Source organism: Haemaphysalis longicornis, unplaced genomic scaffold, assembly GCF_048455015.1.
Source record: "Haemaphysalis longicornis isolate Haplotype H1 unplaced genomic scaffold, Haemaphysalis longicornis Haplotype H1 scaffold_1, whole genome shotgun sequence".
NCBI classification, from domain to species: Eukaryota; Metazoa; Arthropoda; class Arachnida; order Ixodida; family Ixodidae; genus Haemaphysalis; species Haemaphysalis longicornis.
Window position 1 is genome coordinate 335,638,115 of NW_027526203.1, and position 6,000 is coordinate 335,644,114.

Below are 6,000 nucleotides of genomic sequence, written 5' to 3' on the forward strand. Positions count from 1 at the left end.
TGGTGTCATTGCTATCGGGGCAAGTAGTATTTTCGATGAACAAAAATTGAATTTTGTCTTTGCAGTCCCATTAGGCAATAAACAAGAAAAAACTCGCGATTCGAGGTGACGACTTTGCACCCACATAATGTTTACATGCGAGTGTAGTAAGCATTCGGCAGGCATTCCCACATGATGAATGGCAGCCCGCTACCATTGTCCCTGAAGAGGAAAGTGCATAACAGCTGCATCTTACCGGTACTCACCTACGCGGCAGAAACTTCGAGGCTCACTAAAAGAATTCAACTTAAATAGAGGATGAATCAGCGAGCAATTGAACGGAACATGATAGGTGTAATATTAAGGGACAAGAAGAGGGCGGAGTGGATCAAGGAACGAACGCGTGTTAAGGACGTATTAGCAGAAATTAAAAAGAAGACATGGGCGTGGGGCCGGGCATATAATGCGAAGGCAAGATAACCGTTGGTCATTAAGGGTAACAGAGTGGATCTTAGAGAAGGCCAGCGAGGCAGGGAGCGGCAGAAGGTTAGATGGGCAGATAAGATCAAGAAGTTTGCGGGGATAAATTGGTCGCAGTTAGCACAGGACCAGTATAATTGGAGGTCTATAGGAGAGGCCTTTGCCCTGCAGTTGGCGTAGATAGGCTGATGATGATGACAGTAAACAAGGGCACCCCACGATTTAGCGGGCAGGACAATATCTTTATTCCGATCTCCTGGTAAGCATAAAAAGCAGCAGTGTACGCATGGGCCAAGATATTTAGTTATTCGTCGTCAAGAACTCAGGCTTTGATTGGATCCGATGCCAATGCCATCACACAGAGTGGTTTAATGCAAAGTAAAAAAAAATGAGAGTGAATCTTCGACTTAACACTGTGTGTATTGTCGAAGGGCACCCCGCCTCTCCTCATCCGCTTCCACAGCGCCAAGAAGGCGGTCCACCAGTAAGTGGACTTATCTTCGCCTTTCTATCTCTCGCCTCATCTCACCAAATTGCGATTGCTGCGCCTTTGGCACGTTGTTTAAAGCGTTCCCAGGCAATGGCATCGATGGTGGCAGAGTTAAGCTCCTCGATTCCACCTCCTACGCGAACAACAAAGGCCGTGTTATCAAGCGCCGCGCAGTTAATGAACCAACGGCTGCTGGCCTTTCTCTTGGTGATGTCGATTTGAGTTTGGTGGAACGTGTAACCAAACCGTAGTCCGAAAAAGCGACAGGGGTGAGGCGTAATCGGTCACAAAAGGCTACGCATCCCCCGTCAAGGAAATCCGACCTAAATGAGCTCGCGACGTTCCGCGCCATCTCGTGTAGCAAGCGGTCGACCAACCTCGTTAAACCGCCCAGCAGATCAGGTCACCTTCACAAAGGACAGCTTTGAAAACACGCAACCGAATCGTCCACGGCCCCTACCTGCTCTCTCGCTGGCATTGCTTACGCAGTTAAAGATCTCCACTATATAGCACGAGTCGCCGCGGAATAGCCAAAAAGACCCGCAGGAATTCGGCGCATAAACAATCACACAGCAGGTAAGCTCCCGCCCCACAAGAACGTCGACGGAACAAAAGTGCATGCCTTTTATCACCTGCCAGTCAGCTAAGATTACGAAGTCGCGTTTACGTATTGTATGGCGGTCCGACCTGCTTGGGTAAGTGCATGTGAGGACATAAAAACACCAAAACACGTAGTCAATTTTAGGCGTCTCTTGATACGCAATTTCTGTATGATGTCAAAAAACAATGGCTATCTTTTGGTCGTTTGGTGGACGGCTAGGCGATGCCTTTTTTTTCGATGTTGGACTTTCCACATTTAAAGCGGCCAATATGCTACATTCTGCTCTGGTTATTTAGTATAGAGGACGCTTACCTACTGTACCTTCAGCAACCGCCGCTGATTGAGCGGCTGATGCGTGTGTAATTTCTCTTACAATTAGCGTATCATATGGATAAATTACGTGTACAGATTATTAGGCGCTTGTTTTTTTGAGTTAGTACGTCTGCGCAGACGTGTCTTGGTTGCGGTTGAAAGGAGGCGCGGGGAGTGGTTTTTTTCTTCGTATTTGGTTGACGTACGCAGGCAAAATCACGGTATTTAACCACTTTCACTAAACTGAACATCCTAGTGCTCGTCCCGCTCCTTTCTCCGGGCTCTCTATTTGCAAGGAGGGAGGGGGGTGCGGGAGGGCAGGTTCGATGATACGGACTCGCCCCATTGAGCACTCTGCTTACAAACCACCTTGCCAATCCTACATGTCCTGGTGCACTTGCCTTGACTATAATCCTTCTCACTCGCTTTTGACGTATGAACTATGAATTACAGACAAGGTACGAGGCAGTTGCATGGTGGCATGGTAAAGGTAAAGGTAAAAGTCCCCTTTGTCGCCGCTTTCCCGCAGCGCCGAATGCGCACTAACCTTAGAAACGCAAGACTTCCCCATCTATGCTTTCCGCTTGCCGCCAAGATAAGGTGACGCACCAGCTACCATGCGAAGCAGGAAAGCCATCGATACGGCCTCGTGGCTGTCGGTGGCGTACAGTTGTATTGCAGGGCTGCCACGGATGCGGGACGTACCGACGCCGTTGCTGCGGCCAAGCGCCATCATTACGACACTGCGGGGGCCGATGGTTGCATCTTTCGGGTAGCCGAAACGCATAGGTGCAAAACTCGCAATAGCATCTCGCATCACGCGAAAAGTGCGCAGTAAATAATGGTGCTTCGCGAAGCGATGCGCATCCCAAAGGGTCGAAGACGGTGTTCATAATCGTCGGCCGTATACGATGCATAGCGTCGTTAAGAGCAGCTCGGCGTAATGACGTAGGGGTGGCCAGGGATGCGGGATCGTTTCAGCTTCAGTCTCTTTCATGTCGGCGAGAGATTGAGTTAGAGAATAATCTTTATTGATTGCTAAACATCTGAAGGCCAGGAGGTCACTTGAAAGATCAACCGTCGAGGCCTCTTTTCGGGGCGCCCTGGCGCTGCAGTCGGCCACCCTCACATAAGTTGGGTTTGTATCTGGACTTGCATCCAGTTTCGAGTTATCCGCGAACAATCGCAGTTCGAACGCTTTGGACGCATGTGAATATATCTTTGGAATATGTTTTAGCAGGCCGACATTCTCTAATACAACTTCTAACGAGGCGGAAGTTTGTTCTGCGATGTGCTAGACATGTTGTGGTCGCCACACGTACACCTCCCCTCCACCATCCCCGCTGCAACCGGTGATAACCATCTTTTCCCTTGGTTAGTAACAAACAAACAATGGGGCTACGCCCGGATGTCATATAAACCGGCATATTGTGGCACTGACGCAGCAAGAGCTGATAACCAGGCTTAAGGGAATCATGCTCCGTCCAATGCTTGATTTTAGGGTCATTCCACGCGAAACGCCCCAGCCCAAAAATCGACCATCCCCGATTTCATGGAAAATTTTTTTGCTGGTTTCCTATTAAGTGTTGGAGGTCCTCACGAAGTATTTTCGTTGAAAAGATATTTTTCCGTCATGTAAGTGCTCCTTGAAACTTCTGCAAATACGGAAATTGGGGTTGGATATGATAAATTTAGAGTGAAGTAATGTAGGATGACAAATATTATTTAAGAACAATCCGCTTGCATTGTTCCTTGATGTGGGACCATGATTGAACCCGCGGAAGGATTTTTGGTGGTGTATTAGCCAAATAAAAACGCAATAAATGGCGCGTTTTCAGTACTTTTTCACAAAGGCACCGTGAAAGCTTCAGCCGTAATATTTCTATTTTGCGTCGATATGGTCTCTGACTGTGTACTAAAAATCACTTAAGTCGATTATAGAGCGTACTTTTCAAACAAATCGCTTACAAGAATGCAAAAAGAAATGCGTTTTTGCTAAATTTCAGACAAAAAAAAAAAGCACGAAGGACCTCGAGGTAAAAACTACATGAGAGGGCTCATTAGACTCCAGCTTTTTTTATTTTGAAAATTTTTTTCGAGTAAATTTTGTTGGAGGCAAGAAAAAAAACACAGTTTAGTCAGCCACACTTGTGCCCACTATGGAACTGTATCCCCAAATAGGAACGTGTACGTGCCGCCGGCTTTTCTCGCGGCAGGATTGTGCACACCGGGCGCTCTGCTAAACGTACATTGTTTGTGTCGCTTGAAATTCCACAAAATACGCAGTAAACGACATATTTCAGACCGCCCTCTTCTTCTTCTTCTTCTTCTTCTTTTTTTTTTTTTTTTTTTTTTTTTGGGGGGGGGGGGGGGGGGTCTGGCTCTTTCCCCGGTCAGTTAAGGGAACACATCGAGCGTTTTGTAGCAGCAGTTATCAGTGAGCTTAACCTGACTCTGTCTGATCCGGAGTAAGAAGGATCATAGAGTCATTTTCCCTTGCGCACCGCACTTCACCTCGCCCACGGAAATTCACCGCAGGATACCTTTTACTGCAAATATCAAATTCCTTGCCGCTGATTTCTTTTGCCTTTAGTTTTTATATCCGCAGATGTTCAAAGTTCAAACATTGATTGATTGATTGATTGATTGATTGATTGATTGATTGATTGATTGATTGATTGATTGATTGATTGATTGATTGATTGATTGATTGATTGATTGATTGATTGATTGATTGTAGGGTTTAACGCGCCTACGCCATACAGGCGATGAGGCACGCCGTAGCGGAGGGCTCCGGATTAATTTTGACCACCTGGGGATCTTTAACGTGCGCCGAAATCTCGAACACACGGGCGTTTTCGCTTTTCGCCTCCATCAGAAAAGTGAACTCTTGACCAGTTGAATAGTCAGCGTCAACGAACGCTGCCTAGTTGTTCCTTTTTGTTTTCTTTACCTGAATTTCTTGAAAGCATGAGTAGGATGCAACGGCACCACGAAGTGTTGAAAGTGCAGCTGGTCTGAAGTTATGAAATTGTCGCGCTCCTGGGACAACGATTGCCATGGCGAATATTGATCCAAGTTGGGCCCTTGTTTCTTGTATTAATGAACTTAAAACCCAGATTACTGTTATTCCTTCGATATTGTTTTTAGCCCTAGTATAAAGGTCCGTTTTGGTCGGATTCAGGCCTTAAAAATGTCTCTGCTTCCAGATGTTTAAGTGGGCCGCCGACACCGTCACATGCGCCTTTGCCGTGTGAAGTTGCAAAGAAATTCTATTCTGCCGACACTGTATGGTCCTCCTCGTGGTAGCAAAGATTCAGGAAGTTCTTTTTTGTTCTTGTATTGCGAAGAAGCTCCGTCAGAGAAATATTTTTTTTAGTTGATGCAGATCTTGTTTTTGTGCTCCGAGCACTGCGCTAAGAAAAATGTGAAATGCAACTGTGCGAAGTGACTGTGCGAAAACTCAAAAATAACAAGTGGCGGACAGGAGTATGCCGTTTACGGTGTATTTTGTGTGATGTCAAGCGGCAGCAACAATGTTCGTTTAGCAAAGATCCCAGTGTGCCCATGCCTGCCGCGAAAACGACCGGCGGCACGTACGCGTTCCGAGTTAGGGCACAGTTTCATAGTGGAAACAATTGCGGATGATTGTGAAATTTTTCTGACCTCAAACAAAATTTCTCTCGAAATAAATTTTCTAAATTAAAAGCTAAAGTGCTGATGCGTATAATGAGCCATGTCATGTGATTTTACCTCGGGGGTCTTGGTGCTTTTTTTAGGTCTGAAGTTTGCAAAAACGCATTTTTGTGCATCTTTGTAGGCGGTTTGCTTGAAAAGTACGCTCTGTAATCAACTTAAAGAATTGTTTGTAGACACTCAGAGACAATATCAACGCGTAATGGAAATATTACGGCTGAAGCTTTTACGGCGCCCTTGCGAGAAAAATTCTGAAAACACGGTGTTTCTTGCGTTTTTACTTAGCTAAAACAACACCGAAAACCCTAACAAGGCTTCAATCACGCTACCATATCAAAGAACAACGCAAGCGGAATGTTCAAAAATAATAATTGTAATCCTGCATTGTTTCACTCTCAGTTCAAAATTTATTGTATTCAACCACATTTGGCGTGTTTGCAGA